The 14,433-nt window shown below is 47.2% G+C and overlaps 1 pseudogene; it reads right to left on the reverse strand.

Annotated features, from left to right (window-relative positions):
• LOC112074095 (voltage-dependent P/Q-type calcium channel subunit alpha-1A-like) overlaps nt 1-14,433 on the reverse strand; it is an 85,829-nt pseudogene that overhangs the window by 3,884 nt on the left and 67,512 nt on the right.

Here is a 14,433-nt window from a genome sequence, read left to right on the forward strand (position 1 = left end):
TCTCCCTCCTCCATCCCTCATCCCTCATAGCTTCCAGAACGGCTCAAGACTCTGTTGTCATCCGTGTGTGTATGTAGGTATCGTTGCAAGGCCATTACTCCGAGTGTGGGCCCTCTAGGCTGGGGAGGGGGGCCCTTATGGGCCCGGGGTGGGTGGACCGTGGTGGGTGTTGCGAGGAGGGGAAGAGGCGCGGTACCCGTTGGGGAGGCGTCGAGTGGGGGGAGGCTGCTGCCCTTGGGGGTGGTGTGGCTGGTGTTGGTGGGGCGCGTGCGGGAAGTCCTGGGCGGTGTGCGGGAGTGGGGGTGTTGGGGTGGGGGTTGTTTGGGTGCGGGTGATGGGTGCTGCTGCTGTGGGGTTGGGGGATGGTTTAGCACGGGGAGAGTAGGGTGGTTGAGTGGGGTGAGGCTTGTGAGGGTTGCCCTGTGTGGGGCTCTGCTCGTAGGGAGGCGGTTTGTGGTGCTCAACAGGTCGTAATCCTGGTAGTCCTGGTTGTAGAAGCAGCCGTCGCCCTCCAGCGACCCCTTATACTCTCCTCCTCCTCCTCCCCCGTCCCACCAGCCGGGAGAGGGTGGCAGGCTTGGTTGGGTGAGCCATGGTGGGCGGGGGAGGTCCTGGGGGGCTCAGGGGAAAAGCGGTGAGGGGGGCGGGATTTGCGCCACAGGGCTGGGACTCCGGGAGGTGTGGCCATGGCTTTACGGACGACAGAGAGTAGTGTGACGTGTGGGGGGGCGTTGCCGGGTTCTGAGGGAGTTTGCCGACGGCTCGTCTCGGGGTACTGGTCCCCGAGGTAGAAGGGAGCGGGACTTTTCGCTCACCGAACTACTGCCTACACGAACATTGAGGCAAATTAAAAAGAGAATAAAAAATTAACGAACGACACGAACAGAGAGGAGGAAGAGAGAAGGGAGGAGAGAGAACGGGAGGAAGAGGGAGAGAGGAGACGAGAGGGGGACGAGAGAGAGAGGAAGAAGGATAAGAGGAGGGAGGAGAGAAGGGAGAGGAGAAAAGAAAGAAAAGAGAGAAAGGATAGACAAGGAGAAGATAAATAAAAGAGAGGGAGAGAGAGAAACAACGACAATAACAACAAGCAACAAACAAGCAGAGAGAAGAAAAGTAAGAAGGAGAGCAATCAGGAGAGTGTGAGGGGAAGGAAGGATGCCGGGAAAAGAAAGACATAAAAAAGAAAGAAAGAAAGAGAAGAGATATATAGAAAATGATGGGAGTCAGCATACACCGTAGAAAACAGAGAATAAGCGATGAAGTCATTGAAGAATAAAGAGAGGACACAAAAACAACAGGAGAAAAGAAGAAAGAAAGATGTATCAATGGATTCGACACATCAAATGGCTCAAGATGGTGATTGGTGAAGGATACCACAAAGTCTACTCTTTCAGCTGTTGGTATTGGCCGGTTGTTCAGTTGGACTCCTGCTTTCTCTGAATCTAGTGTTCAACCGAAATCAACCTCTTGTGGTTAGAGATTGTGTGTCTAAATCTGCTGAATCCTATTACGAAGACAACAATAGTTGATTATTATAAAGATTCAAATGTGGATGAGAAGTGTCAAAAAGCGGAATACACACAAGAGCACACGCCATGCTTCGCCGCCTAAAGATTATTGTAAGGACAACAAAGTGAGATGGGGAGAAGAAAAGGCAGCTTCAAAAAGACCGAGGAAAGACTTGAACAACCTAGGGCTAAAGAGTAGGAGAGGATGTGCAACTGTTGAACACACAGTCATGAGATAAGCCCACGCTGTCTGTGTGTCATCGCAACCTATCTGAGCCTCTCGCGGTGGTCGACACTGACCAGCGACGAGCGATGACGTCCCATCTGTCGCTCGAGATCTCGTGGTCTGCTCCTCGGGCCTGTGTACGGGACACGTGCTATCCACGTCGCGTCGGCGTCGGTCTGCGTTGTGATGCAGCGCTCCTTGATCTCCGACAGAGGCCACGGCTTGTGATGGTGTGGGTGATGGTGGTGGTGATTTGCGGTCTTTCTGAGTTCCCGACCAGCGACGTCTCTCTGTTCTGTTCGTTGGGTCACGGTCCTTTTGCCTTGGGGTGGGAGGTTCGACCTGACTGAAGATGGTGTTGCTGGGCATCTGTAGCCCCAGTCCTGCACAGAATGGAGGCAAGTTATTGTTGTCTATCACCTGGTATCAGTCATAAATGTCTCTTGTAACCATGACAACATGAGCAGAGATCGAAACACATCTTTGGTCTCACAGTATAGCAAGCTAGGGAACTAAAGACAACGTGTCCTCCTCACACACTCTCTGACTCAACCTACACTTCTCTGATCACGCTGTGTTCCTGACCAAAGCATGCACATCCTATCGTCTTCTATACCTGCATTACTGCGTCTGTATAACTTTGACCAACAGTGGACCCGTCTCGGAGGCTTGCCGGGGTTTGGTCGGCGTGGTGTTGTGCGGAGCTTGCTCTCAGGGATGGCTAATCGAATACGCTTTACTTTCAAGCTCGGGCAAATAGACTACAGAAATTGGAGCGCAGACAAAGCCAAAGTAACTCGTGGTATCGCGTTTTTGGGGTTCGGTCGGGCGTCGGTGGGCTGTGCTCGGAGCTCCGCCCCCTCAGGATACATATCATTGCATAATCATCGGCCTCCCCTTTCCCTCTGGCCCTCCAGATCGACTGTGACAAGGAGGAGGCCGAGCGCTTCATAGGACTATTATCTGTTATAGTCTGAGAGAGTGGATGGAGAAAGAGAGAGAGAGAGAGGGATATGTGAGTGAGACAGAGAGAAAGAGTAGTCACACAGCACACAGAGGCTTCTCGGGTTTACTTCTCGTGTCTCCTTCTATATTTATATAGACTTTCTTGTCGACTTGTGTGTGTATGTGTGTGTGTGTGTGTGTGTGTGTGTGTGTGTGTGTATATATCTGTATAGTTGATTACCTGACTTTTACATGTGTGTGCTTCTACATTCCTACATATACAGTATAACCTTGTAGAGGTGGGCACCAGGTAACCCATGACACCCCCCCCCCCCCATACTGTTCCACACACATGCCTGTATTAGTTTCATATATCATCATGCTGCCTCAGGCAGAGAGAGAGAGCCGAAGAGAGAGAGAGAGAGAGAGAAAGAGAGACACAGAGAGAGAAAGAGACAGAGAAGAGATGAGAGAAAAAAAAGAGAGAAGAGGAAGAAGACAAATAACAGTAAAAGTAAGAAGAAAGGGAGATGAGAGGGAGGCAATAGGCCATGCCTGACATGCATCCAGGACTTCATCTGGAAAGATAGGTCAGTGTCTCCTAATCCCCCTAAAAGACTAACCCACCCGTCCCCACCCAATCCCTCCCCCAAAATCATAACACAATCCAGGCTGCGCACAAGGCTCTKCCAGCCCCCTCTGCCAGCGTGCASATAGGAGCTGTCCCGAGTCCTCAGCCCCACTCAGGAGCTCTCTTTCTGGGGCACGGGGAGCCGCTCTGACCTCCTAGGGCTGCTGGACACCAGGACAGTGCCTATAATGCTACTGGTACACACCTGCATAGTGCATACTGTATATACCAGGCCTGCTCAGTACTAGTCCGCCAGTGTCTGCTGGTTTCCGATTCTTTATTGAACGAAGRGATCATTTGGCTGTTGAGTTAACTTCTTTGGGGTAGGGGGCAGTATTTTCACGTCCGGATGAAAAGCAAGTCCAGAGTAAACRGCCTGCTACAAAGCCATAAAAGCTAGAATATGCATATTATTAGTAGATTTGGATAGAAAACACTCTGACGTTTCTAAAACTGTTTGAATGATGTCTGTGAGTATCACAGAACTCATCAGGCAGGCAAAAACCTGAGAAAAAATCCAACCAGGAAGTGAGAAATCTGAGGTTTGTCCGTACTTTCCGCTGGACCTGCCCACGCGTTGTGAGTTTGGAAAGTGTACTGAATGCTAGAACAASAAGGAGGAATTTGGACATAAATGATGGACATTATCGAATAAAACTAACATTTATTGTGGAACTGGGATTCCTGGGAGTGTATTCTGATGAAGATCATCAAAGGTAAGTGAATGTTTATATTGTTACTTCTGACTCCTGTTGATTGGTTTGGCATAATAATGGCGGCTAATATTTGTGGCTTGACTGGGCTCTGAGCGCCGACTCAGATTATTGCATGGTTTGTTTTTCGGTAAAGTTTTTAAAAATCTGACACAGTGGTTTGCATAAAGGAGAACTGCATGCTAAAATTCTATGCATAACAGTTTTTTTTAAATGTTTATTATGAAGTATTCCTGGTAAATTGAATGTGGCTCCTCTGCAAAATCAACAAGGATGTTTTGTGACTTCTGAACGTAAGGCGCCATATGTGTAAACTCAGATTTTTGGATATAATATAGAACTTATCCGAACAAGAAAACATACATGTATTTGTGTAACCATGAAGTCCTATGAGTTGTCATCTGATTGAAGATCATCAAAGGTTAGTGATTCATATATCTATATTCTGCTTTTTGGTGAATCCTCTCTTTTGGCTGAAAAATGGCTGTGTATATTCTGTGGAATAGGCACTCACTTAACATAATCGTTTGGTTTGCTTTCGTCGTAAAGCCTTTTTGAAACTTCGGACACTGTGGCTGGATTTAACAACAAGTGTATCTTTAAGAATGGTGTGAAATACATGTATGTTTCGAGGAATTTTAATTATGGGACTTCTGTGTTTTGAATTTGGCGCCCTGCACTTTCCACTGGCTGTTGAAGAGGTGGGATCGCTAACGGTCTCACGTACCCTAGAGAGGTTTAACTCCCCTGGTATTCCCAGGGTTGAGAACCGAATTAGATTATAATGGACTGAAAACCAGCAGACCAGTGTGTAGCTAGGATACCCTTACACACACACAAACACACATGGACACACACACACCAAGCACACACAAAACAGACTCACCGCATAGCATACACACACACACGCAAACACACACATGCATGCACGCAGCACACAAAATCACTCAACAAGGGCTACTACATATTCCTGGCATGCATTGCAACACCAAACTCAAATACAGCAGCACAGTTGATGACATCAGCACAGACAAGACACAGGCATGATACCGCAACACACATGGTACTTGCCCAACAGCAAGAGAGCAGCACAGCAGGGAAGAGAGAGAGACAGGGAGAGGTGCAAGGTTTGCCACCCAAATCACCACCGTTGACCCCACCCGCTTGCACTTGGCATCAAAGGACTAGAGAGGTAAGTAAATTAGCCTTGTTCCAACATCCTGACCTCGCATAATCACATTTCAGCCAGGCAAGATGTGTAAGTATATGGCAAAAATCCATCTGGCTTATCAGAGGCCAGGGTTGGAGATTTGGCTAATTTTGCTTATATTTTGCGTAGACGCCGAGTATCCAAAACATTAAGAAACACCTGTTCCTTTCCATGACATAGATGACCAGGTGGAAAGCTAGGGATCCCTTGATTGATGTCACTTTATAAATCCACACAATCAGTGTAGATGAGGGAGGAATACAGGTTAAAGAGATTTTTATGCCTTGGACAATTGAGACATGGATTGGTGTATGTGTGCCATTCAGAGGGTGGGTAAGAAAATATTTAAATGCCTTTGAATGAGGGTTATGGTAGTAGGTGCCAGGCGCACCAGTTTGGGTCAAGAACATGGGGGGGTACAAAAAGGAGGTGTGCAAACTCAAAGCCGCACCTGTTTTGAGGCCCTAATCTGTATACATATAAGTGGCGGCAAAAAAGTTATTTTAGTCGCGCCACCAAGTTGTGCAGGTTTCCCACGTTAAAAGATGAGAGAAGGCACTGTAATTGTTCATCATAGTACACTTCAACTATGACTAAAGACAAATGAGAAAAAGAAATCCAGAAAATTTCAACATTGGTAGGATTCTCTATGAATTTATTTGCAATTACCGGTGCGCACAAAAAGTATTTGTCACTACAAACAAGAGATTTCTGGCTCTCCACAGACCTGTAACTTCTTCTTTAAGAGGCTCTCTGTCCTCACTCGTTTTACCGTGTAATTAATGGCACCTGTTTGAACTTGTTATCAGTATAAAGACACCAAGTCCACAACTCAAACAGTCATCACTCAAACTCCACTATGGCCAAGGGCCAAGAGCTTCAAAGGACACCAGAAACAAAATTGTAACTGCACCCAGGCTGGGAAGACTGAAAATTCTGCAAATAGGTAAGCAGCTTTGGTTTGAAGAATCACTGTGGGAGGCAATTATTAGGAATGGAAGACATACAAGACCACCTGATAATCTCCTCGATCTGGGGCTCCATGCAGATCTCATTCTCCGTGGGTCAAAATGATCACTAAGAAAGGTGAGCAAAATCCCAGAACCACACGGGGGGACCTATGAATGACCTGCCAGAGAGGCTGGGACCAAAGTAACAAAGCCCTACATCAGACACACTCGCGCCTAGGGACTCAAACCTGCAGTGCCAGACGGTGTCCCCCTGCTTAAACCAGTATTGTCCAGGGCCCGTCTGCAAGTTTGCTAAGAGAAGCATTGCTGGATGATCCTAGAAGAAGAATTGGGGCAGATGCCATATGGTCAGATGAAACCTAAATATAGACTTTTTTGTAAAAACTCAACTCTGTCGTGTTTGGAGGAACAAAGGAATGCTGAGTTTGTATCCCAAAGAACACCAAACCTACTGTGAAGCATGGGGGTGGAAACGATCATGCTTTGGGGCTTGTTTTGCTGGCAAAAGGGACCAGGACGATCTGATCCGTGTATAAGGAAAAGAATGAATGGGCGCCATGTATTCGTGAGATTTTGATGAAAACTCTTCCATCAGCACGGGCAATTGAAGATGAACGTGGCTGGGTCCTTTCCAGCATGACAATGAGTCCAAAACACACCGCCCGGGCAACGAAGGAGTGGCTTCGTAAGAACATTCAAGGTCCTGGAGTGGCTAGCCAGTCTCCAGAGTCTCCACCCATAGAAATCTTTGAGGGAGTTGAAAGTCTGTGTTGGCCGCAGCAACGCCCAAAACATCCCTGCTTCTAAGAGGATCTGCATGGAGGAATGGGCCAAAATACCAAGCAACTAGGTGTTGTAAAACCTGTGAAGACTTACAGATAAACGTTTGACCTCTGTCATTGCCAACAAGGTATACAACAAAGTATTGAGATAACTTTTGTTATTGACCAAATACTTATTTTCCACCATAATTTGCAAATAAATTCATTAAAAATCCTACAATGTGATTTTCTGGATTTTTTTCTCTCATTTTGTCTGTCATAGTTGAAGTGTACCTATGATGAAAATTACAGGCCTCTCTCATCTTTTTAAGTGGGAAAACTTGCACAATTGGTGGCTGACTAAATACCTTTTTGCCCCACTGTATATAGTCAAGTCAACAACCTTTGTTGAGTTGCAATTTTTTAAACGTATTAAATCAAGTTGAATCAGCTAAGCACTATGTGTGTCCTCAACTTAGAAATTCACATCCATGAAGTCATATCAACTGAAGCAACATAACAGTTGTGTTGACAAAAAAAGTCCAGATGACTATAATTAATCAAATTGTCTGAACTTATGAAATCCAGTTGAATCAGCTAAGAACTATGTGTTTAACTGACTTAGAAATTCACAACCATGTTAGGAGATGACATGAGGAGAGAGAGGCAGAGATGGAGACAGACAGAGAAAGAGAGAAATGGTTTTCGTGAGTGAGTGAATCAGTGAGTGAGAGAGAGAAAGAAAGGGGGAGAGATGGGGGAGACAGGGTACATACACTGAGGTTATTTCCACGCTGCCTCCCTTTCCTTCGCTGCTGTGTGAGCACAGAGAAGACACACACACGCACACACACATCACAGCCACGGATACAGCACAGGTAGAGCACACACAGACACACAGAAGAGGACAGAGGGACAGGGAAGGAGAGAGGGATGGATACGCAAATAAATAGTGAAGGGAGAGGTGAAGAAGGTAAGGCGAGGGGGTGAAAATCGGATAACGGGGGAGGCGTGGGCAGAGAGCGAGGGAGAAATGGAGAGGGGGATAAATATGGGTGAGGATAACCCAAAAAGAAAGGGAGGTGAGATGGAGGAGAGGAGAGAGAGAGAGAGAACCCGGTTAGACACAAAAGCAGCGGTGAGGGGAGAAACAACACTTACCACAGTAGCGCACAGACACTGGAGAGCCAGAGACAGTGTTATAGACAAGGTCACCATGGCAACAACACTACCATCTACACCACAGTCACCATAGTAACAACACCCATCAACACCATAACACACCATGCTACTACGGCAATAACAACAGTACAGTGAAGTACAGTGTAAAGGCACAACTTACGACACACAAGAGTACGAAAGAAGACTGGATGACACACACACACACACACACACACACACACACACACCACACACACACACACACACAACACACACACACACACACACACACACCACAGGACATCAGGACATAGTCACACATCCACACATAGCAGCAGCACACTTACTCATATCAGAGCAAAAGCACTGTTTCAACCTGGTGACAGTTTTTGTTTCAAGATAGTAGTATTCTATTTACTATATCTTTTAGTTTGAGCATGACAGTACACCACTCGACCACTTGAACAATCCTTCTCAAAGAAATGTTGACCCCAAAATGACACTAGATCATTTGAGTTGGGCAGATTTCAAATTCAAACCTGGTTGAAACAAAACCCCACATTTCAAGTCACCTTTGTAGCAAAAACCATTAGAGAAGAGGGAAAGAAAGAATGATTTAGATAGAAGATAAGAACTTTAGCTGGAGAGAGAAAAAGGAAGAGAAAGAAAGAAGATCTAGGGCTTGACAGCAGTGATAGTTATGAGGGTAGAAGAAGTCATGTGTGCTGGTGTGTGTGTGTGCGTGTGCGTGTGCGTGTGCGTGTGCGTCGCAGCGGAAGGAGGCACAGAGTACTCTACGACAAAATGAGTGGTGGATCTCCAAAGCACAAGACTTCAATCTTGTGGGGATAGATAAAACATGCACAAGTTGTATGTTGCCCCGAAAAACAACCCACGGCCCAAGAAGTTGTATGATGCCCCGAAGACAACCCACGGCCCAAGAAGTTGTATGATGCCCGAAGACAACCCAGGCCCAAGAAGTTGTATGATGCCCTAAGACAACCACGGCCAGAAGTTGATGTGCCCTGAAGACAACCACGCCAAGGTTGTATGATGCCCTGAAGACAACCCACGGCCCAAGAAGTGTATGATGCCTGAAGACAACCCACGGCCCAAGAAGTTGTAATGATGCCCTGAAGACAACCCACGGCCCAAGAAGTTGTATGATGCCCTGAAGACAACCCACGGCCCAGGAAGTTGTATGATGCCCTGAAGACAACCCACGGCCCAGGAAGTTGTATGATGCCCTGAAGACAACCCACGGCCCAAGAAGTTGTATGATGCCCTGAAGACAACCCACGGCCCAGGAAGTTGTATGATGCCCCGAAGACACCCACGGCCCAGGAAGTTGTATGATGCCCGAACACAACGGCCCAGGAAGTTGTATGATGCCCGAAGAACCCACGGCCAGGAAGTTGTATGATGCCCCGAAGACACCACGCAGAAGTTGTATGATGCCCGAAGACAACCCACGGCCCAGGAAGTTGTATGATGCCCCGAAGACAACCCACGGCCCAGGAAGTTGCTTTCTCTGTCCCCTAAGAAGTGCAGATGGGTCCACTCTCATAAGGACCAAACTACGATAGTCCAGAGGTGAAGCCCTCTTAAACCAGCCGAGCCCAGTTGACTACTCAGTCCTGGAGGAGCTCCAAACACTGCCCACCATCCAGAGCCTTGATCTCCCACCCACCTTTTCTGAGGTCTGCACCACCGTCAGGTCACTGAAGAATAACTCAACTCCTGGACCTGACTCCATCCCTGCTGAGATCCTAAAACTGGGGGCTATCTCTGTACCAGAGCAGTTTGCCTGTTCATCTCTGAGGTATGGAGACAAGAGCACATCCCGATCAATGGAGGGATGCAAACATATATACAAAAAACAAGGGAGGCAAATTCATCTGCGGCAACAGCAGGGGCATATCATTCCTTCCAGTTGCTGTCAAAGTCCTGGTGAAGGTCTTCCACCACAGAATCATCGACACTGTCACTGCAGACCTGCTCCCGGAGTCCCAGTGCAGCTTCAGAAAGAACAGAAGCATGGTGGACATGATCTTCAGTGCACAACAACTGCAGGAAAAGTGCAGTGAACAGACCACAGTACCTGTTCATGGCCTTTCTGGATCTCTCCAAAGCCTTTGACACAGTACACCGTGAACTCCTTTGGAAGGTCCTCCTGCAGTATGGCTGCACTGGGAAATGTGTGAACGTCCTGCGTCAGATCCATGAGGAGATGGTGGCCAGAGTAAGAATTAGCCGTCAGGAGTCTGAACCCTTTTAGAGTTGGTACTGGTGTGAGGCAAGGGTGTGTGCTTGCGCCGGTCCTATTCAATGTCTTCTTCCTGTGTGTCACAGCAGTCCTGCACAAGGACATGGAAACAGAGAGTGGGGTGACCCTGTACTTCAGATTGGAYGGAAAATTCTTCAACATTAGGAAGCTCCAAGCTGCCATAAAGCTCAAATCTTAACAAGTACTTGAGCTCCAGTATGCGGATGATTGCACTCTTGTGGCACATACCCCAGAAGCTCTACAAGCCATACTCAGAGCAGCTGTGCGAGCGTATAGCCTAATGGGGCTGTCTGTTAACGTCCCAAAAACAGAGGTCCTATGTCAGTGGTCATCTGATCCTCCGCCTGAAACACCTCCATTCTCCATCTCAGACAATTCCCATTGTATCACATTTTAATCTTCGACCAGGATATCCRGAATCGGGTCAAACAGACCTTGTYGTCTTTAGGTCGGCTAAGGAAGAGGGTTTTTAAYAACAGCAACCTGCACCTCCAMACCAAAGTTGCAGTCTACCARGCAGTGKGTGTATCTACAGTCCTTTATGGATGTGAAACATGTACAGTCCACAGCCGACACTTAAAACAACTGGAGTCCTTTCACATAGAATGGCTTCAAAGCACTTTGAAAGTGACCTGGCAGGACCGTGTTCCGCACTCAGAGATCCTACAGAAAACCAACTGCATGAGTATTGAAGCGTCCATCACACACCACCAGCTTAGATGGCTCGGCCATGCCATCCGGATGCCAGAGGATCGCCTGCCGTGAAATACGCTGTACGGACAGCTACAACTGGGCTGTCGCTCTTCAGGTGGGCAGAAAAAGTGGCTAAAGGACCAACTGAAGACATCACTAAAGAAGTGTGGGGTAAACTCTGCCTCCCTCCAGACYGTTGCTGCGGACCGTTCCACCTGCCGTGGCCTCTGCCATCAAGGAGTGCAGTTGACCGAGGAAAAAAGGACTGAACGTAGACCATGACTTCACTGGCCTCAACAGGACAGGCCTTTGTGTGCTCTGTCTGTGGCAACAGTGTGCATCCCGCATCAGATTATACAGTCATCAGTGATCCAACAAGCAGTAGTGGAAGTCATCATCGGATACGATGGACTACCTTAAACAAAGAGTGTGTGTGTGTGACAATATAGCAGAGATGACTTGGTACTGGATGAGAAGGGACAACCACAGTAACACACCTCCATGGGGATGAGTGGAGAGGAGGAGGAGAGGAAGAGTGGGGTGTTGGGGTGTTTGGTACGGTAGTCTGTAAGACTTACCTGTAAGTCTGTCTGGCAAACATCCTATGGGCGATATTTCAACAGCATAGAAAGGGGAGCTACCGTCAAAATGCATGATATCACGTCAAATACCATGCTTTTTTAAAATATATATTTTTTTAAATATGCTTGAAAGTATCACGTGTCCATTTTCAGCAATGTTTCATAGTATTTTGCTATGCACTGTGTTGGATTATAAATAGTCTGTCTCTAGTCTTTGTGTGTCTCTAGTCATGTAGCTTATCGTGGAGATTGAGTCAAGGAGATGAAAAGCTAGAGGGAGCGAGAGAGGGAGGGAGGCAGAGGAAATGAGGGGTGCTCACTTGGTTGTCGCCTGGAAGGCGTGGCATGGAAGCGGCCCTTCCGTGCCTTCCATTGGCTGAAAGTGCTCGGTATCCGAGTAACAACCATCACGCCCCATCTCTCTCATCTCTACCGTCTGCAAAATAGAGTGAGAGCAGGCGTGATGTGATGAAGGAATATGACGGGGACAATGGTGTGTTTGTCATCCTTTATCCCACGTGAGTGTGGGTGAGTGTAGTGTGCACAGGAGGTTGATGGGACCTTAATTGGGGAGGACGGGCTCATGTTAATGGTTGGATTGGAATGAATGGAATAGTACCAAATACAATCAAACATGGTTTCCATGTGTTTGATGACATTCCATTTGCTCCGTTCCAGCTATTGTTATGAGCCATCTTCCCCTCAGCAGCTTCCTGTGGTGTACAGCATGTAGTGTAGTGTGGGAGGGACTGGGTTTGAGCCTGGGAAATGCCTGGGAAATGGGGATGGGGGAAGTTTAAGGCTAGGTTTAGATCTAGGGCAAGGGGCATAGGAGCTAGACTTGGACCTGGACTTGGATCAAGAGCGGGAACTGCTGAGGCTGAGGCATGGGGCTTTCAGTGCAGGGCTTCGGTACAGGTGGCTTCGGTGCAGGGGCTTCGGTGCAGTGGGCTTCGGTACAGGTGGCTTCGGAACTGGCTTCGGTGCAGGGGCTTCCGGTGCAGGGTGCTTCAGTACAGGGGGCTTCGGTACAGGTGGCTTCGGAACACGTGGCTTTGGTGCAGGGGGCTTGTTGCAGGGGGTTCGGTACAGGGGTGATTCGAGTCAGGGGGCTTCAGTACAGGGGGCTTCGGTACAGGGGGCTTCGGTACAGGGGGCTTCGGTTACAGGGGGCTTCGGACAGGGGATTCAGTACAGGGCTTCGGTGCAGGGGGCTTCGGTACAGGTGATTCGATACAGGGGGCTTCAGTACAGGGGCTCGTACAGGGGGCTTTGTACAGGGGGTTCGGTACAGGGGGATCAGTACAGGGGGCTTCGGTGCAGGTGGCTTCGGACAGGGGGCTTGGGGATAGAGGGCTTGGGGCGCTGAAGGTTTGGGGCTGAGGGCTTGGTCCGTGCTATCTGGTATCCTTGGGACATCCCTACCCCATTTAGTTGAAATTAACCTCTAAAGTCTACGCTAACACATGGAATTGTTTTAAGATGGTCATACCATGGATCATTTAGCTATTTGATTTAGGTATATATAAACACATATTATACAAGTACCAGTACAAAGTTCAGACACACCTACTCATTCCAAGTTTTTTCTTTATTTTTACTATGTTCTATGTGTAGAATAATAGTGAAGACATCAAAAACTATGAAAAACACTATGGAATCATGTAGTAGCCAAAAAGTGTTATAAATCTAAAATATAATTGTATATTTTGAGTATACTTTAAAGTAGCCACCTTTGCCTTGATGACAGCTTTGCACACTTTGGCATCCTCTCAACCAGCTCATGAGGTAGTGGACTGCATTCATATTAAGGTTAACAGGTGTGCCTTGTTAAAAGTAAATTTGTTTCATTTCTTAATGTATTTGAGCCAATCAGTTGTGTGTGACAAAGTAGGGATGGTATATAAAGAAGATACCCTTTGGTAAAAGACCAAGTCCATATTATGGCAAGAACAGCTCTAATAAGCAAAGAGAAATTACAGTCCATCATTACTTTAAGCATGAAGGTCAGTCATTCAGAAAATGTCAAGAACTTTGAAAGTTTCTTCAAGTTCAGTCACAAAAATCATCAAGCGCTATGATGAAACTGGCTTTCATGAGGACCACCATCAGGAGAGGAAGACCCAGAGTTGCCTTTTGCTGCAGAGGATAAGTTCATTAGTGTTACCAGCCTCAGAAATTTCAACCCAAATAAATGCTCACAGAGTTCAAGTAAGACACACATCTCAACATCAAACTTTCAGAGGAGACTGCATGAATCAGGCCTTCAGGGTCGAATTACTGCAAAGAAACCACAACTAAAGGACACCAATAAGAAGTAGAGACTTGCTTGGGCCAAGAAACACGAGCAATGGACATTAGAGCGGTGGAATCTGTCTTGGTTTGATGAGTCCAAATTGGAGATTTTTGGTCTTTGTGAGATGCAGAGTAGGTGAACAAGTGATCTTTGCAGTGTGGTTCCCATGAAGGAGGAGGTTGATGTTGTGGGGTTGCTTTGCTGGTGACACTGTCTGTGATTTATTTAGAATCAAGGCACACTTAACCAGCATGGATACCACAGCAATCTGCAGCGATTGCATCCCATCTGGTTTGAGTTGTGGGACTATCATTTGTTTTTCAACAGAAAATGTCCCAAAACACACCCTCCAGGCTGTGTAAGGGCTATTTGACCAATAATGAGGTGATGGAGTGTTTCATCAGATGACCTGGCCTCCACAACACCCGGCCTCGACCCAATTGAGATGGT

The sequence above is a fragment of the Salvelinus sp. IW2-2015 genome, unplaced genomic scaffold, assembly GCF_002910315.2.
Source record: "Salvelinus sp. IW2-2015 unplaced genomic scaffold, ASM291031v2 Un_scaffold2493, whole genome shotgun sequence".
Classification (NCBI taxonomy): Eukaryota; Metazoa; Chordata; class Actinopteri; order Salmoniformes; family Salmonidae; genus Salvelinus; species Salvelinus sp. IW2-2015.